The following is a 26,980-nucleotide window of genomic DNA, read 5'->3' as shown; positions in this document are numbered from 1 at the left end:
CTGGAGAGCAGGCTATCGTCTTTGTTGCTCCTTTCTTCTACCACCGTGTTCTCCTTCTTCTTCCCCTGTCGCCATGGTTTTTGCCAGCTGCTTCTTGGGGCTCCACCTCTTGTGTGTGTGTTCAACATGTGAAGGCACAGAGCTCACTAGCTTGTTACACACATTTATCTTCCATCACTACAGCTGGCCTCGGGTGTGGTCAAGCCCACGATCCAGCTTGGCACTTGTCAGGTTTTTATTGGTTGTTGTAGTAGTTTTTTTTACACGGCGCGGCAGGTCCGGCCCCTTGTCAAGAGCGACTTTCGATCGATTAGTCGACTAATTGCCATAAATGACGACTACTGGTCGACTGAGAAAATCTTTGGTTGGGGGCAGCCCTAGTTTGTTTGTGGGTTTTTTGCATTATTGACTTCCCACCTACCCTGTTCCAAGCTGTAACATCCAGTTCCCCTGGCTAGGATACAGTTTTATTGGTGTTGCAATATTTCCTGTGTGGGGAAAATGAAATCTAACTTTTGTGAATTAGGTGTTGGCAAGATTATAATGTTGTATCTCACAATCTGATCCACTGATTTCCTCTTGAATACACCCACACATACAAACATACACCTAAGACCACCTGCCTTGGATAAGACCATATTATTTCTATTGCAACACCGGAGTAAAAACTTGTTTAAAACATGGCAGCCACGTCTATGTATATTTAAAGGTGCCCTGTGGAGTTTTTCACTCGTTAGTGGAGCTATGGAGCAATGTATTGATGAGCAGGTTCTCAATCTGTTCGTATCTCACTGCACTGATACATTCATTTGATTCAGGACTTTTTGTTTCTTTCATTCCTGTTGTGAAATATTGAAGAAAACATTTTTGGTTGGGTATTCATGAGGAATTTTTGAGGCATGCAGTGTTGTGAGAAACACTGAATGGAACATGTGTTTGCAAAAAGAGAAGATTGACACAATACCATTTGATTTTGGGCTTTTTTGCCTTTATGTGACAGCACAGTGAGATAGACAGGAAAGGGGGAGGCAGAGAGATGGGGAATGACATGCAGGAAAGGTCTGCCCGACGCGGGATTCGAACCGGGGATGCCTGGGTTGAGGACTGTAGCCTTTACATGGGGCGGCCGCCTTACCCACTGCGCCACGCACCGCCCCGACACAATACCATTTGACATATTCACAATTGTGCCATCACAACTGGAGGGAAATTTAGCAAATCGATAAATACAAGATCTATAAAATCAGTTCAGTTCATGGCCAAACCCCTCCGCTGTGCTCATGCTCCGAGCATCTCTGACTGTCTGTTTCCATGTCTGCATCTTTCTCATGCACGCACGCTCACAGATGATGACACAGCGTGAGAATAAACAAGTCTTCTCCTCACATTTGTTTTCACTCTTTGTCTTTGCCCAGTCATGCCCCTTCACACGACACACACACACAGATGCACACATCTTGTCTCCCATGTTGCTTTATCACCAACAGACCGTGAAGAGAGACCTTTTTTTAATGAACACAGTAAACAGTAACAGGATGACAGTCTGTCTCTGCTGGGGACCTTTCTCTTTCTCCAGCAGGCTGTCAGACCCTTGCTGTATCACACCTCAGTAATCTGGGGTCAATTGCTTTGACCACAGCACCTGCTGGCTGCAAGATTGCCTGCTATCATTTTAATGGATCACCACTCAAGATATACTTTAATTACGCCTCACTCCTGACATGCTGCACGGTGTCAGTCTTTTTAAAATGGTTAAAACACAAGGCACAGAGGAAGTTGAAACAACAAACACCGCTTTTCCCCTCTGCATCTGCATCTGAATGATATTGCAGGGAGTAAATATTTTCCAAACCATGACATCTTGTTTCTTCTCTCACAGCTATTTTCTCAGGGCAGCCGGACTCTTGCTGTGGCAAGATGACAGGCTGTGTCACGGCCCTGTAGCAGCCCATGATTTACACACACAGTCATGAGGACGCTGACATGTAAAGGGCACATGTGCACACACACACGCGCGGTGCATAAAAGCATGGAGATGGGGGTACTACTGCACAAACGTACAGAGCCTAATCCTTTGCAGCTCCACACCAGCATCTTGTACCAGCTTCCAATACTGAACCCACACAAGTGTTAGTGACACACATCTGGCCCCGTGGCAACCCTTATCTGTCTGCCAGCATCAGCACCAAAGTGGGTGAAAACATGGGTGGTCTTTGCTCTGAACTCTATCCCTCCGGCCTCACTGCAAGAGCGCCGAGAGACGCCTCAGTCCAACAAAGTACTGTCTCCACTCGGGGACACTCATCTCTGACTCATTTGATTTCATTGTAAGCTAGTCTGTGTTTGTTGTTTGGAACCACTGCAGGGTAACACAAGTTCAAGTGCCAATGATCTGTTTTATTTATTACCCTGGTGAAAACAGAGGAAGAAGAAAGTCTGGATATTTGACTTTAACAGTAGCACTGCTGTGGTTTAGTATCTGCCACCACTTTCCCCTCTTGTTTTATATTTATAAGGGGGTTTACTGGATGTTGTTAATGCCGCGCCATCAATGCTAAGTCAACTGTAAAAAGACAGGGGCCTGGTTTATGAGAAGCAGTGTCTAATGAATCCCGAAGCCATTTGCATGCTGTCGCCTGGTGGAGAGAAGGGGCAGAGTGGAAAATCTCTGAAGTGTCTCTGAGGAAATTTAGTGTTTTAAGACAAATAGTGAAGGGGCTGGATGTCTTGATAACAGCAGATCATCACTCCACCCTGAACAATGCTCAGAAATCGTTCAGCCGTGCGGCACGGCACGGCCTGGCCCGGCCCGGCACAGCTCAGCAAACCATCTTTGTTCCACGTCGGAGTTCCCTGTTTTTGGCGGTGTGGACTAATGAGTGAATAATGCCAAAGTTGGGTTTTGTCTGGAGAGGAAGAGTTGACATAAGGGAACAGTCTGTGTTGTGGTGATATGCTCTCATATCGTATTCTGCCTGTGCAAACGGCTGCCATCCAAGGCAGATCAGGAGGACTAATTCAAAGGGCTTATGCATGCTTAACAGCATGCTACTTGGTTTTAGCAGTTTATTTACACACTGTCTGCACACATAAAATTCTCTTTTTCTAGCTGACCTTCTGGCTGGAGGGGCGACTTTTTCGCCGAGGGAAAATAACTCTCAAGACCATTTCATATTTATTCTTTCTCATCAGTTTTGCTATAGGAATCAAGTTGAAAAAGGGCATTCCCATTTTGAGGATACGCATCCTGCATATGAAAAACATTTACTGTATCACTGAGCAGCACTTGCAACTGCACCACAGCTGGAAGCCGTGTCAAATGATTTTAAGTGAAATAAAGTATGTGAAGAGCAAGTTAAGTGATACTGTATACAGCCTTTCCTGGCTTATTAACACAACACACTGCCTCCTCTACAAGCTCAACAAGATGCAAATCACACACTCCTTCAACCTTGTTTGCAAGATCACACTGTGCTCCTCGCTAAGCTCAACAGAACTAAAGGAAAAAATGCAAACTCTGCAACACCCTTCATTTCCATCCTACTCTTCAGTAATCGCAAACCCTCAGTGTGGCTTTTCATTTTGGAGCGAGCTCCTTGCCCGTTTGGCGCGTTGCCTTGGCAGGGCCTGAGCTTTTCAGCCTGGTGTCTACCATTATCATCACTATCTCTGGTCAGCTCGCTTTACACCGTGAAGTAACAATTATAAGCTGAAATGAACAGTAGAGCCTTCAGTTTAAGCACTATTAGTCATATCAGTCGTGATAATGTTGTGGTTTTGAATCCCACACACCAGAAATACCAATACGGAGGCTGAATTGGAAGCACACATCAGATCTCCTCTTCCTGGCAGTGTAACCTTGAATATTTTAGACCTGTGAAGCCTTCACAGTGAGTATGATGGATCCTGAAGTTGTGAATTGGACTTTTAAAGCGATGCTACATGAGGAAGTGATAAATGAGCCTGTGTGACATGCAGCACCCCAGGGACAATCAGCTCCTTAATTGCAGAGAGGGAGAGCGGTGCTGGCATGCTAAAACCAGAGTGGTGTTGATTACACAATACACCACATGCAATCATGTGACACAGAGATCATTATCCTAGTGTATTAGAATTATTATACCCAGTGAAATTCATTATGATACGGCTTAAGGTGCCTGAATAAATCAAAGGAACTCAAAAAAACTACTTTCTCCTGCTGAATTAATTCCTCTGTGACCCTTGTTGACTTTCTAATTCTTTATGTAGTGATGTCCTCCACTTGTCATTTCCCTTGAAATTGAAAGAAGCTGTGCTAAAGCGCTGCTGGATGGATGGAAAGAGAAAGCGGCAGATAGAAGAGGAGGGGTTGTGGCCGCAGAGTGCCCTGGCATGGGAGGACGGTGATTTGGCAACACTGGCATTGAGCTGCCGTCCTCTGATCCCCTCTCTCTAATTCTGTCTTCCCACGACAGAGAGCGCCCAGCCTCAGTCCCCCATCCATTATGCATGGATGAGCTTTATTGCATTATGTTTTTTTAGGCTAACACACTTAGCAAGCTTGTAGCATGCACAACCCCTCTCCACCAACTCGGTGAATAATTCAAGGCCACGGCATTAGGCTTGGAATAGAGGAGCTTAATCAAAGGCTACAGCTTTCAGCGCGGCTCAGCGCCGCCCCGTTGGCAGTTGTAACCTCGAGCTTGGCACAACATAGATTTTAAATAGGAAGTTGAATTATCAGGCCAGGGGGGGACTTTGGAGAGCTGCGAGTGCCTTGAGAGACTCTTGAGATTGTAATGCAATTCAGAACTCTTAAATTCAGCAAACCTCCATCCGTACGGTTTGTTGTTGGCAGTCGAAACACCTTGTACCGTTTCTGAAGCAGCTGAGCTCAAGTCCACCCTTCTTTCCTTCTTTTTAGTTCAGCTTTGATCCACAATTCAGATTTATGCTCTGTGTGTTAACTTCTTTTGTATTATTATTATTGAAGATCATTTGCCTCCGAGCACTGTGGGAATATTTGCCCACTACAGTGGAACATTTTGGAATATTATTCAGTAATGGCTTCATCTCTTTTCACAGTTTCTGGGTTTTCAGTGGGGCGTAATAATGAAGAACTCACGTTTTCTTATTGTCAACTTTTGAGGAATTTTGAAGCCATGTAAACTATTTTCAATTCAACATAGATTTATCCCCTTCAGACCCATCATAACATGACTGTGGTTGGATAATCAGGATCCAATCAGTAACCAGCATTGCTGACATCTGGATATTAAATTTTCCAGAACTAAATTGATAATGTTCAAATTTAATACACCAAAACACAAAACTGCATTCAAGGCACATTTTCCAAAGCAGCATAGCCATAGTAGTCTGTAACATGCATTTGTTTCCTACATTAGCCTACGTTTTTCAGTAGCATCAGCAACATCAAATGAATTATCTAACTTAAAACTAACTAGTTTATTTTACCCAGGGCTTCATGCTCACTTTTTGCTAAGTTGAGCAATTAAGTACATACTGCAAGCACAGGGCTCAGCACTGGATGAAAGGCGAGAAGCTGCAGATGCTGTTTTCTACACTGGGATTGCAAACAACTATTATTATCAGAGCTTACTGAACCTGTGTCACCTCTTCGCAAATATTTCATTGTCACTTAGCAGTTTTCACTGGTGTATGCAGTAGGATAGCAGGTCATGTACATGTAGGCCACTTTGACCTCGGTCCACAGCGGGCCAACATCTCTGCCAAGATGCAGTGGCACTGCAGATTATATAGCAGAAACACTGTATTTGTGCTTTGACCCACACCAACATTTGTAATGCATACAATACTTTCCTGTTGTCTGTGCACCTCCATCTATCCCCTCTCCCTTCTTCATCTCTCTCACTCTATCTCTTGTTCAACTCTTTATAAATCTATCTAGTTATAAATCCACAGTATTTTTTTTCCTGTTTCTAACCATGTCTTTCTGTGCCCCTGTATCTTATTATCCAACCTTTCCCTCTATTCTGCATCCCTCCATCCTCTCCATTCATCTATTGCTCTGACTTTATCTATCTCTATCTCTATTCTCATCACCCTCTCTCTCCTTCTCTCTTTCATTTATCTCTCTCTCTCTCTCTTGCTTTCTCTCGCTGCCTCGCTCTCTCTTTCTCCCCTGTAAAACGCATCCAGGCTTCCCTCGGGGGCTAATCCTGTTGGAAACGTTTCAGGGAAAGCGGATTATCTGTCGGAGCAGCATGATTTTTGGAGAAAGTTCACTCACACTTGATTAAATTAATCATTGTCCTCCAAAACCCCTTATGGTCTTTCCTTGTGGATATTGGTTGAGATAAATAAGCGTCCTCAAACGGCATAATTCAGCTCTAATTGATTTGGGGAGTTGCGCTCTATGTATAGGTGGATTGGTGGGTCGTGGCACCGGTGTGGTGCTGTTTAACCACTGAGAGTGGGCGGCAGAGCTGTCTACAGACTATTGGCAAAGCTTTTGAAGCCACAGAGACTATTTTAATCTGGCAGTTTGCAGGTCGATGCAAAATCTTTGACAGCTTGATTTATCCTCGCTTTTTAATTCAACATTGGATTGCTTGAAGGTGGCCCCAGTGTGCTTTTGTTCGCGCTAGACAGAGACTAATGCCTGATTTGGTCTATGCTTTCATAATTTATACAGAGGTGTCAGCATGCATCATGCTGACACCGCGGAGATTTGCTGCAGAACACATTAGAGGGAGGAATTAGTGTGTAAATACAGGTGTGTGTGCGCGCATGCGTGTGTGTGTGGCCAGCAGGCAATTGTTAGTTTGTTGTTTATAGCCCATGAAGAGCAGTGTGGTCAATGAAGCTTCTCAGGTGGATGGGATACAACATAACCTTGAGATGACAATAACCTTTCCACTTCCTTGCCTACAGCCATCCCTCCCACCCTCGTATCCTCTCTTCCTCTGTCTCTTCCTCTTTCTCTCTCACACTCCAACCAATAGCAGCCTTTGAAAGGAAAGCCTGCCAAGGCTCCATTTAACAAGAATATCCCCTCATTACACAACTGCAAAACCTTAAAAGTTACCATCCACTAAGTGGTTTCATTGAAGGCAATGAAAAATTCCCTTTCAAAAGGAATAATTACAGCTTTAGCTTTTTTTCAGGGGGGCACATAGCAGCAGTGTTTATGAAGGATAATTACTATGCAGAGCAATTACTCTACAGCAACAATGGTAGCTTTACCCCACATGAGTATGGGGATTAGAGCAGTGATCATCCTGGGTGTCGAGCACTTGTCTGCCTGTGATTATTGGAAAGGTCTAAGGTATGGAGCAAATCAGGAGCCAGGATTTCCTGCCTGACCTGTGTTTGCCACTGCTGGTGTACAGGAACAGTCTGTCTGCCTGTTTCTACATGTTTCTACGTTTCTACGTTGTGCAAAGGGATGAAGCTGTGAAGTCAGTGTGAATGTAAACTTAAAAACATATCAACTATGAATTTATCTTCTTATGTTCATTCTTTTCTTTAATAATTGTTTTTGTTAGAATTTAATTGTGTTGTAAGATGAAGTTATACAGTAGAGTTGTAACAGGTGAAGATGCTGTGGCTGTAGTGGATATAATGTAGCAGGAAGCAGATTTGCTGATAATTGGACTCCAGTTGGAGTGCCAAAGTAACAACTAATGTAGATCCAAATAAATAAACAGTAGAAAAGAGCTGTGTCTGAAAATTTTTATCCGTTTTGCTTGTGCTGAGATTCTTTAGTAAATGCACATGGGTATGCATTCTGCTGCATTCATAACATATTCATGTTGGTTTTATATACAGTAGGTGCATTCAGCGTGTGTTTGTGTGTCTGCCACATTTGGCTTGCATCCCTGCTGAGGTAGAGGCTGCTGTCTGTAAAAATGGCAGCCCCCAAAACATCCTTACTCCACGTCTCCAGAGATTCATCACTTGATGATCCACTCGCTCAGCAGACATCTAGCCTGAAATGCCTTTCAGGTTTGACTCCTCGGGTCTGGATACCATGGTCTGTCTGTTACATAATTTGTCTGCAGGAAAGATGTGGTCTCTCTTTCCTTTTTTTCCCCTCGCAGCTTTCAATTCCACACACATACCTGAGGTTGTCTGTCTTCTGGAATCAGTGTATCTGTCGCAGATTTCACTGTTGACTACGGAGAAGGGATTCAGACTGCGATGGATTTGCATGCTTTTTGAACTGGGCCATGTGCAAATGGGGGAGAAAAAAAATAGATTCCGGTGTCTTGTGCACAGCCACTGGTTTATAGAGGTTATGAAAACACATTGTTTCTACATCACAGACCACTGCTGCAAGCTGCCTCCTCTGTGCTTTGTGAAGGGATTTGTATGCACTTGAATCCAAATATAAACATACATTTAGGCTATATGTATTTATTCTCTGTTGCAGTATATTAACTGAAAACAAGGGGAAGGAAAGAAACTAAGATATTTCTTTAAAATTAGTTTTAATTTGCAAAATAATTAACATTTTAAGTGCTTATGGAAATGCAACTCCAAGACATTTTGCAGTGCTGTAAATGTAAATGCAGTAATACATTTTTAGTGGCTTTGGTTTTACATTTATTTCACATTTCTGTTATCTCCTGTGAAAGTTGATATTGATCATCTTATATTCATTGTCGTTCTTATGTTTGATAATACAGTTGTTGATGTTTTGTCAAATAATTTGTCCCAAACATCTTTATCTCTCATTTAGAGATTTTAGCCCCCCCCCTCGCCCCCAAAAAAGAAGTATTTGTCATTCTGAGCTTGTTGGGATTGGGTTATGAACTCAATGTCTATACTCACGTACAGTCTCTTAGCCTTTGTTGTGAACAAAATATTGTATGTCAAATCATTAACAGGCCACAGCACACACCTGAGCAGGTTGTCATGGGGTCGTCATGGGGACTGTCAACATCCCCAGCCACAAACGACGGCTTCTCCTCACATGTTACCTTGTCTTGCTTTCAACTCCAGGCTGAGCTGACTCATATTCCTTCCTCTGTCTTGATCTAACTGTCCCCTAAGCCTCAGTCCTGTCAAACCTGACCCTTCATGTCTGTCTCCAAATGGCCAAGACCACATCCTCACCTGTGGAGATACAGTATCTGGCTTCAGTTTGCAGATAGTGTCTGTTGACTTCTTTGGTCTTCATTGGAGCTCATTAGTCATTTTAGTCATTTTGAAAAGAAAAATGCATGAGTCTGCAGGTTTCACCTTCTCAGGTGTTTATTTATTTGCTGCTTTTGTCTTTATAGAGTGGGCTGGTTAAAATAAGCTATTTGAAAACACTATCTTCATCCCTGTTGAAGGAAAAGCTTCCCTCAGCAAGAATTGTTAATAATCCAAAATAACTGCAACACGCTGTATGTACATTATGAAATATACATCTCAGTAGGCCACAAATAAAATTAGTTTAACCTCCATTGTATTGCAGTGGAGGCAGAAATCTCAGAGATGCAGCTATATAAAACCAAAACACTATACAAAGCTGTGGATGTACAGAAAGATTAAAAACTATTTCTTGGGTCCAGACATTTCTTTTATGTCTAGAGTTACAAAAAAAAACTTAGAGCAAGGTTATTCCATGAAAAGTTAATATTTTGGAGATTCACAATGTATTGGATACTAATAATGTGACTTTCAGTACACATGCTTAAACTTTCATGATTTTTGTTCAGTCTTACCTTCAAAAGTAAAAAGATGTTTATTTTTTCTCTAAGCCTCGTTCCCCTCGAAAAACAGTTTTGCTGAAACCAAATGAACCTCAATGCTAAACTGATTTAATTCTTGAACAGACTGTTCAGCGAATGTGGAAAAAAAAAAAAAACGTAGAAAGCCTTTGAACCAGTTTTGAGCAGGTGGTGACGGTTTTCAATACACAATGCTGTAGACCCATTTCAGTCAATACCAATGGACTACAGGTATTTAGGTCTCTTACCCAGCCCCATCCTGACTGTATCTTCAATGCCTCTTCAGACTCACTATTTTTGCCCAGTCACTGGGGAATATACTGTAGTTAAGCTGTGCCCAAACTGCATACATACATAAATTCATACATTATGTACACAGCAATATTTCTGGCTGGGAGACTGGAGGTAGTCTGGCAGCTGTGTGGCTGCCTCTTAGTTCTCACAAACTATGTTTTCAGAGCCACCAACAGAGCCTGTGTCCCTCAACAGCCAAATCCTGCCATCCCTCAAACTCCCTCAGCCTTTTGCCAATTAGGAGCGCAGCACATTCCCACTGTTTCCCTGCAGACTCAACAGCTGTAAACGGTAGTTACAGCCAATATGGCCTCATGGAGGGGGTGAGCAGTTAATCCCCGACTGCAGATGCACAAACATACCTCCACAGTCTAATCAACACAGGCTGTTTTGTGTTTTATTTTTGTTGTTGTTGTTGCTTTAACCTGTGATGAAATGTCTTTGTCTCATCTCCACTCCTGTTTGTGTAATATCTTGGCTGATGCATCGTTCAGCCATTCACAGTGCAGGTGGTCAAGGTTTAGACAAATGCATCACCACATTTTCTTTTGAGGGCTGAGACTGGAATCAGTCCTCAAAGTACTTGTTGTACATGAAGCACACATTGATGCAGGGACAGTTTATAGCAGAAATCTATAGCTGTATAGCTGTGTTCCACATCAGTTATTATCCCAGAGTCAAAGCTGATGTAATCTGGGTGTCCTGTCATAAACACCACAGGGATGTATTTGGTGCTGTCTTCTTCATTACTTGCATTGTTATAAATGGCTCTCTGGGTCCTCTCAGTCAGCAGGATTAGAGCTCAGGATTAAGATTCTGCACAGTGAGCGAGTGGCTGTGCAGCGAGCCAGGCAAGTTATTGGAATTGCCATCATTATCGTGGGGATATCTCATCATGCTCTTCTCACCCCAGTGCCCCTTCAGCCACACTGTACACTGCACCTACACACCTGTCATTAATGTACAGATGCTCTGGCTCATCTACTGGTCTGCATATCAAATGAAACCTTTTCTTAAGCATAAAATGAGTTTGGTTTTATCCCTAAACTTCTACACAGAAAGATGATGGTCTCCTGTATGAAGTTGGATATTGCTGTCATATCAAGATGATCTAACTAACCTTTGCTCTTCTCGAGTTGTGGTTCTCAACCTGGAGGTGTGGTCCTCGCAATGGGATTGATTTTCTGACTTTGCTGTAATCTAAATGTGCTGTAGTGCTTGTCGTATTGAAATGAAAACAAGTCTGTGCTGGTGGGTGCGAGTTGACATCAGGAGATTGCAAACTAATAATGATTATAAATGACTTTTTCGTGAGATAAAAGAAACAGCTACTGGTCAGTCAATACCTAATGTGCACAGCATGATCACAAACCAGTTCTATAGCGAGTCTAACATGCCGCTGAGTGATTGAAAACATTTGGTCATTCTCCCAGAGGCTGTAAAGACATTTGAGATCATTCACTGAAACAGATGAGAATTTAAGAATCAGTTCCCTTTAAATACCCCCCCAAAAAATCAATTTTCTTTCTTGCCCTTTTGCCGACCACATACTAATAACTTTGAAAAGTTAAAAGAGTTTGAGTTTTTAGTCTCACACCAAGGTAAAAGCCGAGGTATCATGCAGGGTCATTATTTGGGCTCATTATTTGCAAGACTATGGCTAGATTCCTTTGGAAGTGATTTCTCATCATGCCCCTGGTGGACATTTAAAAAGATGCTGGAAGTTCACAGAAACTCCAGCCAAACTTTCATGATTTTATTCCAACGCTGGAAGTTTGCCTGCGATGATGAAATAGCTTGGAAAGTTGTTTGGTGTATTAGTGCTATTTAGCTCATCACATATTTTTAGTTTTCTTTGCAAAAGTTTTGAAATAGTCAATATGATCAAGGTGAATAGATGTTTTTTGTGTGTGCTATCCAAAGCGTTAAACAATCACATCTGACTGCATGTTCAGACTGAGAACTTTATTGACTGGAAGTCATTAATTTGGAGCCAGCGTCTCATAACAGTTGGTGGTGCATCATCTTGGGTGGTGTGAGCTGCAAGAACAGTCCAGGCAACTTCTTGGTTATGAGCTCTGATGCAGTTTGTGCTCTGCTGCAGAGAACAGGATGAAGATAACTATATGCTAACTAGCCGCAATGCATACTGGTTTAAAAAACAAAAACAAAGTTATTTTACCAAAGCTGACCCTATTCACTAAAATTCTAAATATCTGATAGAGTATGATATGATATTTAACTAAATGTCACTCGTATATAACTCGTAGAGAATGTTTTCTCTTTCAAAACTATCTGTACAATTAAACATAAACCAAGAGCAGTACATGCAGTCACTGTAACTGCCTGGACGCTGTACTTGGATGAGTGTGTGTGTGTGTGTGTGTGTGTGTGTGTGTATGTGAGTCAGTAAGAAGTGAAACATATGTGTCCATCATGCTCCCTTAGCACAATGCACTTTCATAAGATGCCCCGTTGCCCTCAGGATGCTCTTTGTTCACTCAGCAGTGAAATGCATGGTATTGGAGGCGATGGACTGGCATTTCAGGCGGCACGGAAATGACGACCTTCACCTTCCACAAGAAGCCTTGATGATAAAAGAGGAGTCTTAGCCTGGAGATTAAAATTAGGCGGTGGGCTGCACCTTTTGTTCACCGCCGAGTCTTTGTTTGACGGCAAACACATCCCGATTGACTTGTCCTTCAGTCCAGACCTTGGCAAGTTACTTTTAATGATAGCACACTGTAATGACGTTCAGAACAGAGGATACTGTAGAGTGACACACACACACATTCACTCTCTCTCCCTCTCTCTCTGCTCTGGCTCGCACACACACACTGTCTCGCTCGCTTTCTCCATTCCTCTGCAGGATCTGGCAAGGCGGCTGCTGTGTGAATACAGCGAGGTTAGCACATCTAATCACCACAGCAACAATTACGGTTCTATTTCAAGCTTATCTTTGGCTGGGTGTGCGTGTGGTTGAATTAATAACATGATCCTCCTCTGACAATCTGTCAGTCACTTAAACGCCTCACAGAGAGGGAAACAGAAAACACTGAGCCAGAGATTTCCGTGATTGCTGTCCTCTGCTCTGCGATGGCCCACATTAACGAGCACTTTGTAGTTTCCTATCTCCCGCCATTGAGGAAGATGATGTGATAGCTCATATTTCTCTCATCATTCCCTGATGGCTCACAGGATTAATGGTAAAACCGCAGTCTACAGCGCTCCACAGCCATCTTGGGTTAAGGATGACTCATCCCCTTTTTTTACTCATTGTAGACTCATTAAACATCAAAAGGAATGCCCGGTGAGCTCAGTAGTTGCAATAATGCACAGAAATCGTTATGCACTGGTGAGTAAACAGTATTTGAACTTTGAAGCGGCCCTTGGTGGAGCCCAATTCAGGTTTTTCTCGCCGCCGAGTGCCTTCTAACGTGTTTGCCAGCGTGAAACACTGTGAGGTAGTTGTGTTTACGGTACCTCGGTGTGACATGTTGAAGAGAAAAACAGACTGTGCCATTAGGTCTGAGGCGGATGTAAGTGGTGGTGAGAGATTAGGAACCAGGCTTTTGTCTCATGTTCCTGACTGCCTGAGCATGTTGGTTGGCTTCCACCTCATTTCAGTGGCTAATACATTCCCGCTCTTACTGTTCTCTCAATAATTGAATACGTCTGGCCGAGTTCTTGCTCCACAAAAAAAACATGACTTCACTTTTATGGAGACATGATTTGACAACAAGCTTGGGATTAGATGGACCCTCCCACAAGCGCAGAACAACACACTTGTGTTTTTAGATATATCCTGAAAACTCATTTCTTTGTAGCAGAAACAGTGTTTTCATGCATTTATGCCAGATGTAGTTTTGCGTGTGAAACAGGTAAGAATGGGGAAAAGGGGGGGGGGGGGGGGGGGGGTGAATAAGAAATGCACGTCAGTTAAACCAGTGTGTTTCGGAGATACAGAGTGGCACAGAGATGAGGAAGGATGCACATGACCAAAGGGAAAAACCTGCTACAGCTAAGTGCTCTGATTCTAGCGAGGCTGTCTGGATTCATTTTAACAAGATATACTAAGATTTACCGTCTGACAGGCTAGATTCAGTTGAACTAGATTTATTCAGAAAACACATCATAAAAAGCACAAGACGGGCAGATTTTTTGACAGGGTAAAAAACAGTTTCTGATGCTTATCGATCGAATGTCAGTCAAATTCAAAATATCAAAAAGCTCATCTCAATGTCAATCAAGAAGGAGTATGGATGTGTTTGCGTGTCTAACAACTCAGTTGTCAGTGCTGAAGTTGAACTTTTTAGCTATAGACGCAGGGTGATTATTTGATGATCCATGAAATCCAGACATTCGAGGTCGAGAGGATACCAAGAAGTTTTAATCTGCTAATTAGCATGGTGACATGCTATGTTGCTACATTAAGCGTAACATTAAGAGTGAATGCAGTTAGCTAAGTATTGTACCTTCTAAGATCAGTGTGCAAATGCGTCATGACAACGTTGCAGTGTAATGTTTGTGTTAGCATTCAGCCTAATATTAGCAGTTAGCTTAAAGCCCCAGTATGTAACTTATTTGGCTGTTTATTATCAGAAATCAAATATTGCGTTCATAAATACGTATTTCACTGAAGTGGAATCACAGCCGCATACAAATGAAAGCTTTCTGGTACCTTAGAATGAGTTGTTACAAGTCGTTACAAATACATAAGTGGGCGACGCACCGAACTGAGGCGGACATGTTGCATCGCCATTTTTTACGTTGAGTGGCAGCCAAGGGGGCAGTTGTCGGTCTGAGAAGTGAAGCTCACTTCCGCGTTCAAAAAACTGCAATCCCCTCGGCTGTCGCTGGGGGCTGGCTCCAGAAGGGAGCAACTCCAATTGAGCCCCATGTTAAAATAGCCGATTTTACAGCTTAAAAAAACATATTTACAGCCTGGTACATTTTATGTTTTTGGTCTCAACCGATAGTTTCTACCCCCGCACACACTCTGAGGGGGGTGAATTTTTTTTAAACTCTACCGTTTTACTATTATTAGGTTTAAAGTTCTGGCCAATTAGGGCGCAGAACCGTTGAGTGACAGGTCCGGAGACCGCTGCTTCGAGGCCAGTGGGCGGGCTCTCGGCCGGCCAACGGCCGCACCGCTCCAAATATGGCAAGTAGAATCCAACATGGCGCGGTTCAAACCCCCGTAGTAGCGGCACAAAACAGACTCCCCCAAACCAATGGGTGACGTCACGGGTGCTACGTCCATTCTTTTTACAGTCTATGGTGGCAGCGTGACCGTAGGTAACCATGGAAACTCAGCGGAGCTGTGGGCTCGGCCTGTTAAAACTGTCACCACTGTGTAGTGTGAGGAAGGACGGAGGCACTGATGTTGCATTCAGGTGCAGTCAGGCAGACGGCCGTCAGCAAACCAACCGGATGTCATTTTACTCCACCAGAGAAAGACGGTAAAACGTGGCAAGGCAAGGCAAGGCAAGGCAATTTTATTTGTATAGCCCGTTTTTACAAACAGTTTGTCTCAAAGGGCTTTACATGGCATCGTAACAACATCCTCTGTCCTTAGACCCTCACATCGACTGAGGAAAAACTCCATGGAAACCCTTTTAACAGGGAAAAATCGGAGAAACCTCAGGGTGAGCAACAGAGGAGGGATCCCTCACCCAGGACGGACAGACGTGCAATAGATGTTGTTACAGACAAGAAACAGTTTACAGTTTGTCACAGAATGTGCGAAATATGGAAATGTTAGCAGGAGTTGATGAAGGCAGTCTCTGCTGGGGGGGGGGCGATGCAGGCGGTGGCTGGTGCAGAGAGATGGAGCTCCGGTGGATCTGCGGAAACACAGAGAGAGTGCGAGACACCAAGGCCAAACTACAAAGTACAACAGAAAATGACAGTTCAAAAATATACTGAGGAGAGGAGAGGAGAGGAGAGGAGAGGAGAGGAGAGAGGAGGAGAGGGGAGGAGAGGAGAGGAGAGGAGAGGAGAGGAGAGGAGAGGGGAGGAGAGGGGAGGAGAGGAGAGGAGGGGAAAGGAGAGGGCTCTGTGTAACCAGATGTGTCCCCAGCAGTCTATAAGCCTATAGCAGCGTAGCTATAAAATGGTTCAGAGCTACCTGAACCAGCCCTAACTAAAAGCCCTGTCATAAAGGAAGGTCTTAAGTCTAGACTTAAATGTAGTTAGAGTGTCTGCCTCTTTGACCCATGGAGAGAGCTGGTTCCACAGTAAAGGAGCCCGGTAACTGAAGGCTCTACCTCCCAGTCTGTTTTTAGAGATACTGGGAGTCACTAACAGACCTGCGTTCTGGGAGCGGAGTGCTCTGGTAGGACAGTAAGGAATGATTAGTTCTTTCAGATAGGTTGGAGCTTTATCATTAAGAGCCTTATAAGTCAGCAGAAGGATTTTGAAGTCTATTCTAAATCCTACAGGAAGCCAGTGGAGAGAAGCTAAGGTGGGAGAGATGTGCTCTCTCTTCCTAACTCCTGTCAAAACCCTTGCTGCGGCATTCTGGACCAGCTGGAGACTCTTTAGAGAGTTTTTCGGACATCCTGACAGGAGAGAGTTGCAGTAGTCTAGCCTAGAAGTGATAAATGCATGCACTAGTTTCTCAGCATCACTCTGGGAGAGAATATTCCTAATCTTAGTGATACTGCGCAGATGGAAGAAGGCGGTCCTAGTCACGTGTTTTATGTGGGAGCTAAAGGAAAGGTCCTGGTCAAAAGTGACTCCAAGGTTCCTCGCAGTTGTACTCGGGGTCAGGGTGATGCCATCTAGAGTAGCGATCTGATTAGAGAACGTGTCCCTGACAGGGCCGTAGCCAGGATTTTTGAAATACCGAGGTCATAGTCGTGGGGGGAAATTTGGGGCAATTTTATATTAAAAGGCTTCAATCTGGTGCACTTTGACAGATAAAAACTACACACATCATATTAGATTAATGCCATTTTTATGATATTATCATCACTAGTGATCATCCAGAGAAGACCCAACTTCACTGAATTCTGATGAGAACACACCATCTATTACAAACAGGAGACTAGCTTCTCACATTCGTAGCAGCCACAGAGTAGCAAAAATATTATATTATAAAGTTTAATTCCAGCTCGAAAAAAAAAAGTCTGAAATGCAATGTGAAGGTCCTGGTTGTTAGCATAAAGATGAACACGTTTCTAGGGTGAAGTGTGCACTCTTTTTTACCATAGCTATAGCCTACTATTTTTGGGGTGACTTCCTTCTGGAGCGTCAGCTGTGTTCCTCACTTTGAAACAGGCCCAGTAAGTTTGTTTGCTTTTCCTTATAGTTACCACAAACATACATCTGACTGCTCCTTGTTGCAGCAAAGTTTGGTTTGTGTTATAATTGGTTATTCACGTTGTTTAGCTATGTAGTATTTCACATTTCTATGCATATTTTTTATTAGTAAAATATTGGTGTCAAACTTCATTTCGGTTGTATGGTCTTCTTTGAATGCAAAAATATGAAGAGGTCTAGGTGAAATCAAAATGAGCCAAAAACAGTTGTATTTGGATGGAGTGAATATTATGACACAGGCTATTAGTGAAATATAGCCTAATTAGTTTTCCAATGGTCAAATTCCACCTGGACATACGTATCTCTGATAATAAAACAGCTGCAAAATTGCTCAGGTTCATTTTTTTTAGCATCTACTTTTACACAGTTAGCCTACACAACATTACTTATTCATTTGCCTGATATCCCATGATTCAAAGGTAGATTTTACTCTAATGTGATTTTTGTTAGTATTCTTACTAGGCAGAGATGAAAAATTTACATTTTCTACTGTAGCCTACTCCAGACATGTCTGTAGTAATCTCACAGGTCTTAGCTTTCTTTAAATAAATAAATAAATAAATAAAAAAGACTGAAATAAAACTAATGGTTGCCTAAACTTTACACCGTATGCTCTTTGTTAAATCTGTCCAAATTTTTTTAGAAACAATTTCACAGTCTTTGTGAAATATTTGTGCTTGTGCACCACATATGCTCACATCTTGTGCATCTCCTGGGGGCTAAGCCCCCCCTGTCCTTAAAACTTAGTGACACCCCTGTCTGTAAACATAAAATGTATCATGTCACGTTGCTTTTCACATAATGTTGATGGAAGAATGGACAGTGCAGTAGATGCCCCCTCAGTATAGTATCTGCAGGAAAGAGGTCTCTGCTCTCCCCCACTTAGCTCAACTAGTGCATAGTGCAGGACACAGACAGTAAACGGCGCTGAATTGACGCTATTAAACAGCTGTTTTCTGCGCATACAAGAGGTGCCATCCCGAAATAATACAGCGCTTCAAGTGCACGTATGTACGAAACTTTTACAGTGTAACAACTGGTTGGAAAGAGCAGTTTATCTAGAGCCAACTCACTCAGTAGCCTTCACCTCCATGCACACAGGCTCCGCGACGCGCTGTATCACTCGCTTTTTCCGAATGAATCGCCTTTTTTTTTCCCGCGACCAGTAAACAAACACTAGCGTACGTAAGGGCGTCAATAGGCTAAACAAGAGCATTAGGCCTACCGGAATTGTTTGGACAAGAGAGGAGTCACTCAGTCACCTTCCATCTGTCCTCCCTAATACTTTGCACTTTTTTATTTTTATTTTTATTTATTTTTTCATTCATTAGGCCGAAAAAAATACAGAGGTCATGACCTCGGTGTCCTCAATGGTAGCTACGGCCTTGGTCCCTGAGATGTTTAGGTCCAAACACAGTGACCTCAGTTTTATCTGAATTCAGTAGCAAGAAGTTAGAGGACATCCAGGATCTAATGTCTTTCAGACAGTCTTGCAGATTGATGAGGCGGCTTCTGTCATCTGGCTCCATGGACAAGTAGAGTTGCGTGTCATCCGCATAACAGTGAAAATTGATTGAGTGCTTCCGGATGATGCCACCTAATGGGAGCATGTAAAGAATGAAGAGGATTGGCCCTAAGACTGAACCCTGTGGTACACCATGCGTAACTCTGCTATACTCTGAATGGTCGTTATTAACATTAACAAATTGAAACCTGTCAGATAAGTATGACTTAAACCATTTTAGGGCAGGTCCTTTAATCCCAATTTCATGATCTAGTCTCTGCAGCAGGATGCTGTGGTCGATGGTGTCGAATGCAGCACTGAGGTCCAAAAGTACAAGAACAGAGACGAGACCTCTGTCTGAAGCTATAAGAAGATCATTAGAGACTTTGACAAGTGCTGTTTCAGTGCTATGGTGTTCTCTGAATCCAGATTGGAAAGCTTCAAAGAGCTCGTTGCTGTGCAGATGTTCATGTAGCTGCTCCAGGACAATCTTCTCAAGGATCTTAGAGATGTAAGGAAGGTTGGATATAGGCCGATAGTTGGCTAGGACATCTGGGTCAAGAGAAGGTTTTTTTAAAGTCCCTGAAAAGTGACACTGGATTCGTTTTCTGAGTTAATCACATCCCAGACATATGTCCTATTAACCATCCTGCCAATTTTGGATGCTAGAAATATTTGTTTAGTAGGTGAAATTAGGTTTTAAAATCATGACTAAATGAGGCAGTTCTCGCAGCTCTGGATGTCTGCTGCAGGCACAAGCCCCGCCCACTTGCTGAGCTTCGTCAAGTTTCAACTGTCAATCAAATGGCCTACTGCTAACTGTCACATCGTACCCGAGCAGCTACGGGCTTGAGCCTGAGTCTGAGTCCAGCTCTTATCTGAATGTCTCGGATACACACTGAGCAGTGAGGGAAATATGCTGGGGCCGCTGCCGTCAGCACACGAATCTCCGCTACCCTGATAGCGTTAGCTCGGCGGCTAATAGCCCGGCGCTAACGCGTTAGCTCGACTAGCCCGGCGCTAACGCGTTAGCTCGGCGTCTAGCCCCGTTCGTCCCGTTCACCCCGAGCCACTGCAGCATCGGACCCACGGCTCACCGCCACAGCAACGGGAGCCTTGAAGGCTACACCACAACAACAATGAGGGCCGCCACCGTCAGCACAGGACGACGGGCCTAGCACTAGCCGCCGAGCTAACGCTATCAGGGCAAGCGGAGATTCATCTGCTGACGGCGGCAGCCCTCAGTTTTGTTGCCGGTGTAGCCGTTGCTGTGTCGGTGAGCTGTGGGACGGACGCTGCAGAGGTTCACCTGGACTGTGGCTGTTTTAGCTTTTAGTTAGAGTTTTGCCACCGAGCGCCGGCTGGTCCCACGGTGGCAGTCTCATTAGTTTGTTTGAATTAAAAGTGGAGCTTCATGTTTCACATAAGAGCAGCGCTGCCTCTGGGATCTGTATAGACTATGTTCAAATAACACCACATTTACATCAATAAATAAATGTTTTACAATGACTTGATAAGTCTGCATTACATTTTATTAAGACAGAGACCAAGCTAGTGGACTGGTAGCTCCGGCGGCGCTGGTAGCTCCAGGGGAAGTGGCAGCAGACGCTCGTTGGCATTCTTGAAGTATTTATAATATTACTGTGCACATGGGAGGAGTTATGAAAGTAGGGACGCCAGTGCGTCACGGCGCCCCCTCTGTAAGCCTGCCCTTAAAAACAAAGACCACTGAAGCAGGGTGAAACTGTGAAACCCTAACCTCTAAAATTAAGCACTGCACAGAAATGAGTCTTTTTGCATGTTTTTATCAATAAATTTCGAACACTTTTAATATATTTTGAAACAAAACTCCAATTTCACTTTCCAGGGACTTTAAGTAAAGGGTTAATGACAGCCACCTTGAAGGCCTGTGGCACGTAGCCTGTGGCTAAGGAAAGATTGATTTGGTTCAGAAAAGAAATGTTAATTAAGGGGAAGACATCCTTAAGTAGTCTTGTCGGGACTGGATCCAGCAGACATGTGGCTGACTTGGAAGAAGTAATTGCAGAAGTTAAGTCTGACAGGTCGATGGGAGAGAAGCTGTCCAAGTGTGTACCAAGTCTGGGAGGTGCTTCTATGGGTACCATAATCTGTGCTCCATTACTAGCAATTTTTGTTCTAATATTAACTATCTTTTCGGTAAAGAAAGTTAGGAAGTCGTTACTGCTGAGAGTTGGAGGGATGGATGGCTCAACGACACTATGGTTCTTGGTTAGCCTGGCCACAGTGTTGAAAAGGAAACGTGGGTCAGGTAAACCATACCACATCACCATGACAACATATTGTCAGGCCTGTATTGTTTTGCCTCGTGCTGGCGGACCACTTGTTTACATAGATGCTTGTTTATCCTGTTACATGCAGCGTCTGTTGTCTGTCTGACGTCTGCCCAATTTCACGTGAACGTAACATCAAGAATACGTTCTGATATGCAACCGCACCGCTAGATGAGGTGATTCCTACACAATGTACCTTTAAAGCAAAGCTGTGCTTTGGGCCAAATGCCTGCTTCAGGCTCACAGAGCTGCTGGCATGGCTGCTGATGAGTGACGGGAGGTGTTTGTAACTGTTACATTCACACACACAGTGAGACAGCATTTAAATGTCCTCGGTCAATGTGGTTCAAACTTTGACTGGATGGATAATATGCGCTGTTATTATGGGGTTTTGCACACATGTTGTCTCAGCCAGATGCTAAGTAAGGACCCACATGGGATGTTAAGTGTGTGTTTGTGCGTCTGTGTGTGTGTGAGCTCATTCTGCAGCTGTCTCATTCTGCACAGGCCACATTAATGATAGAACAGAGGCATGGGTCATAGACTGCTCATTAAAGACAGAGTAGAAGATGACATGTGAAACGGAGAGAGGCCGGACAGCGCTATGAGACAGCAAAAAGAGAGATCTAGAAGTGAAGAAACAAAAAAGCAAAGGTACGCAAAAACAGCAGAATAAGGAGCAACGATATGACTCAGCACCTGCAGCAACGCTCCTCCTTTCTCTCACCATCTCTCCTACTGTAACCCCCCCATCCTTCTGTCTCTCTGGGACCAGGACTTCTCCCCTTCTCCCTGTGACATTATCACGGCAGCTCTGGCACTCCTGCTGTTGATGCTGCTGTTAATCCCCCCCCCCCCCCTCCAGTTCTGCTGATCTTGCCTTTACTTTACAGGAAGGAGGAAGGTCATCCCTCCATCTCCTGTATGGTGATGGACAGAGGGGAGGGGGGTGGGGGGCAGAGGGGAAGAGAACATATGGTTAGTTAACTTTAATGTGGAGGCAGATGTCTCTCCATGTACTTGTGAGATCACTGGGCTGAAAATGTGATCATACGAGGGAATATTTGTAGTCGTTATTGTCATGGGACTAAAAGCATATGTGTCCTCTAGTGTTGATAGAAGAGGATATCAGCTATGATGAAAGAGGATAAATATTAATTTCCCTTTTAAAATGTTTGATTTTGATTTAACTATAGATAAGTATCGTGTCTTATCATCACTCCTGAATGCTTATAAAGTCTGTGGAATAATATTGTAATTAAAGGTGAAAGTAAGACACCCTTTCTAGCAATGCACGATTGCCTTTGTGTGTCTCTCACCGGGACACACTCATAAATGACTGAACAAAGCTTTGGAACAGTCTAATTTGCTCATGTCAAGCCGACATCTAAAACACAAATATAATCATCTTGCTCGATTAAAATTTTTCTTCTTGCTGCTCCTTTTCTCTCCCTCTTTTACTTCATCCTTTTAAGCTGCCAGACCGGTGTCCCTGTGCGGGCACACTGCTAAAATGAGGTGAAATGAAGTGTATAGAGAGAGGTTTGGGCGTGCGAGACCACTGCCTGTTTAACTTTGCGTATCTCTGTAGCAGTGGCGTGCAGTGACTTTCACAGATAGGCAAGCAGAGCTGAAGACTCCCATCGCACAACCAGAAATCACTAATTCAATGTGTGATTAAGTTGTTTAATAAACTAGTAGCCTATCCACACTAAAAGACAGAACTTCATGATTGTGTGCTGCCTGTCTTTCTCCTGCATCTAGCTGCCCTCTGCCTGGACATCTCCAGCTTTACTGCATTGAAAATGTAAAACTGCACCAAAATGCTAAGAAAAAATGTGTTAAATGGTTAACTGTAAATATGTAAACTGAATAAATTAAGTCTTAACAGACCAGGCTAAAATCAGAACTTGTAGGAGCAGTGAGACAGACCAGAGTTTATGGGAAACCCTGACCCAGAGGAGGCCTTTAACAGCTGCTCCACAGTTCACCTTAACTCTGAGAGCTCACACATGTTGACTACTGTGGCCAGTCTACATGAGAAATGATTCATCTGTTGTTTCCCTGTTTTTGTTTTGCCTTCGTTCACTGAGCTAACGCGCTGCTAACCGCTAACTGCTAACCGCTAACTGCTAACCGCTAACTGCTGAGTCGACCGCAGCTTGCCTGAGCGCGCTCGTCTGTCGCTATAGCAACCAGCTACAGACAGGCCCCCCGTTAGAAATCCCAGGACGGTCCGTAATGCGCATGCGCAAACCTCCAAAACAAGCTGTCCTCCCCTCCCATGGTCTTATAATCATATACTTATAATAGATCCATGTCCCCTCCGCTTGCCTTTCTCCAGTCTTTGTCAACGAGACACGGTCGCGCCCACAGAAATGACAGAAGTGACGGAGAGCAATGGGCTGGTAGTCAAGCTGTGGTCCAGCCAGCTAGCCTAGACAGTAGTGCACCGCGGTCAACAGGGGGCAGCACTACAAGCAGCAGTATTGATCCCATATGAGACAGACGACAGTTTAAATCAGATTTAAGGAGAGATATTGTTTCCACTTCGGTAGTTTTTTCTTTTTTTACTAGTCAAGCACTGCTTGCCTTGCTTGCCCTGACCGCACGCCACTGCTCTGTAGTCAGCCAGCCAAGCAGACACACTGGAAACAGAGCTACACAGTGGCCGATCAGGTGAGCTGCTCCACTCCTCTAACGCAGAATCCTCCAGATGCCAGTTATAGAAGTGAAGAGAATTCATCTGACGGTAGCCTACTGCACGAGGTGTGAGATTATAAGCCAGGCTTATGGCACACCACTCTCGTTCTTTGCTTTCCTCAGCAGAGTCAGTGAGATGCCCCTTGATCCTAGTCTCACCTAAAGCTGTCTGAAAAATTGAGTGTATACTCTGCTGTAAACTTGTCACTATAAAAGGTGCCCAAGGCAGTTTTGTCCCCTAAAATGGTCACAGGAAGCTCTAAAGTCAGAGCAGGATGGAGGAGATGGTGGGAGGGGTGGTGGGGGTTGGCTGACAGGTGAGTGATGAGAGGAGCCAAACCAGAGGTCTTGTAGGTGTTGGTGCCTTAGCGGGCCGCCGCTGTTTGACCGAGTGCCACAGGTCATGAGGAGAACCGGACCAGGAGGATCTTGGTGACCTGTCAGACATCACATGATGGATGGAGCAGGAAGGCCGGATCGGGAGGCTAGAGCATCTGTCTGCCTGGGCATGTGGGTGAAGCAGAGCATTAGAGAAAACACCGTGGGTGGGGGGGGGGGGGGGGGGGGGGGGGGGGATGTCAGAATGCAGAGAATGCATGAGACCAGAAACATATAGCAAAGCAGGAGACATAACAGTGAAAGTGTAGCTGATGCCTTGTTTTGACTAGAGCTTCTCAGTCGATCGTAGTTATGTAACTTGAACCACCACCTTTTCCTAACCCCAAAACCAAGATGTTTTGCATCTAAACCCAATCGAACCTCAACCAAAGGAGACAGTTTCACTTTTAGGTGAATTGTAAAGGTCCAGGAAGCACTGACATGCCTTGTCAAAGCAGCAGCAAATTCAATTCTTTTTACAATGTAAAATCTGGCAAATCTGCTCCTCTACTTGTTGATGATCCACTTGTTACCCAGTAAAGATGTTTTGATTAGAGCATATTGTACAGTATGTTATCCCAACAGCAAGTCTGTGGAAGTCCCATGTGTATTTATTAGTGAGGAAGAAAGAAAGGAGGTGGTAGACGCTCCTCCCGTGGCATTGTACATGCATGTGTACCCTGTGCCTTTGCAAAAGGCTTTGTTGCAAAAACATGTTGGATTTGTGGTTTTGGTTTCTCTGCGAAATGACCGAGTGCACTGAAGCGGGTTCCGGGGGAACTAGCTCCACACCTGATCACATATTCCCAGTTCAGAGGACTGTTAATGAACTGACAGTTAGACAACAGAGATAATGACCTCCCAGTGGACGCCCCACAGGCCTCAGGGAGAATGCCTCAGAATGAAGTGCCGCAATAGGCAGCAGGCACTTGCTCACAGTTCAATGTGTGTGGATGAAGACATAAAGAAGAATTTACTTTACACACCCATGCAATGCAATGGAATAAAACAGACAATGTGATTGATACCATCCTCCTGTCTGCACGGTGAATATGAAGACACTGCAGCCAGTTAGCGTAGCTTAGCATTTCTTAGTTTTAGTCAGTCTTATTGCAATCACAAAAAGCATCAACTGGCACCCCAGTGATCACATTATAATGAAATAATTTTTTGATGAATAAAACAATTTACAGCTAAACCCTCTCTGTGAGCTCTTGATAAAATTATTAAATTAACATTGTAGGAGCCTTTTGCGCTTTTATTTTGCATGATGCACTACGGGTCACGGTGGGTTATTAAAACCGTGGACAATTAGCCTACCAGGTGTGCTGGTCGAAGGCATACAGTTTTGACCGTGTCTATGTGTGGTTTCGTGTCCTACCCGCCAAGGAGGTATTGTTGTATTGTATAATAAATGTGTGTTAGCACTGGAACCTCGCCTTAGGCACTCTTTGTTGGTAACTAACTTGCACGCGTCCAAACACTGGAGACCAGCCACCGTGCCCCTCCTATAGGGAAAAAAAGGGCACGTACAAACATCACTAAAGTAAATGGTACTTTTTTTTCCTCCCTTCCTTTTATTCCCTCCACTGATCTCAGTAGTGAACACTGCCACAATGCTTTTGAGCCTTACATAATTATTTTTCCCAGCGAGTCTACGGTTTTTCTCATAACACAGCATTAACATGTTGGCTTTTGAGCAAATCTCTAGAAGCAGATGCATGACATGTGCAAGTGTGTGAGTGAGAATTATATCTCCGAGCTCGGAGTGTTAATCTAATTCTGTGGCTTCTGAACGAGGTGTCGGTCTAAGTGAGGATGTTAGCAGGCTGTCGCTTCACCGTGGGGGGGTTGTTTGCCAGGCACTGTACCGTCAGTGCAGATATTTTCCCTGAGCCGCCAGTGTTGTGGAGGAGGCGTACTGCTGATGCCAGGTGAAAATGGCAACACGGTGCTGTTAAGTAGGTGACCTTGCTCTTTTCTGACACATCCCCTGCTGCCAAATGACGATGAAATGAAGATAGCAGAGGATCTTCATACTAGTTGGGTGTAAAGCAACAGCTTAATTTAAAGGGATCCATCCACAGGAGGAAGCTTGTCAATGCAGCTCATGATTTCAGGGCCAAATTCTTTTTTTATGCTGCAGTATAATGAAACGACGTCTACAAAAAAAAAAGTAATGTAAATGTTAAGATAATTTTAAAGGGAAGAAAGGTGCAAATTCTTCTCCATGAATGTCTATTGTTAAGTTGCTGTACAGTATCATCCTGGATGGCTGATGGGGGACAATAGAGCCCATTGAACCCCCGTTTGTCTGCTACAAAAGCTGTGTTATCTGCAGGGAGGAGGAATGAGGGACTTCTCTGATGCCACATCCTCACTAACAGTCTCTGACAGGACCCCGGATGCCACAAAGGCCGCACTGTAGCACTGTACGCGTAATGAGCACATCAGAACAGTGTGTGTGAGATGGCGTGCATGCATGCGTGTTTTTTTTTTTTTTTTCTTTTATTTATCCAGTGCCTGTTTACTGTGCTGGCTGTGCTGTCTTACAGTCAGATACATCCACACCTGGCAGCTTCACCGTGCAGCTACGCACATCTGCTGCTGAGGACTGTTGCCTGCTGGCAGTGTGTTGGGCATGTGTGTAAGCTACAGCTACAGAAAGCTCTTGACTGCTGTGAGAAGATGTTAGCATTCTTTCATCATCAAAGAACAAGTTTCATCATCACAAATGTAAAGTTTTAGCTCACAATTACGGGTTCAGTATGTGAAGGAGC

At 43.9% G+C, this 26,980-nt stretch overlaps 1 protein-coding gene across 1 annotated transcript in view; it reads left to right on the top strand.

Moving 5' to 3' along the window:
• The window catches only part of magi3b (membrane associated guanylate kinase, WW and PDZ domain containing 3b), a gene marked incomplete at both ends in the record, with an annotated part of 141,115 nt that overhangs the window by 63,421 nt on the left and 50,714 nt on the right, over positions 1–26,980 (top strand). The window lies entirely within an intron of this gene.

The sequence above is a fragment of the Trachurus trachurus genome (genome assembly GCF_905171665.1).
Source record: "Trachurus trachurus genome assembly, chromosome: 5".
Taxonomy (NCBI): domain Eukaryota; kingdom Metazoa; phylum Chordata; class Actinopteri; order Carangiformes; family Carangidae; genus Trachurus; species Trachurus trachurus.
Note: the sequence above shows the minus strand (reverse complement) of the source record. Positions and strands in the feature narration are given on the sequence as shown.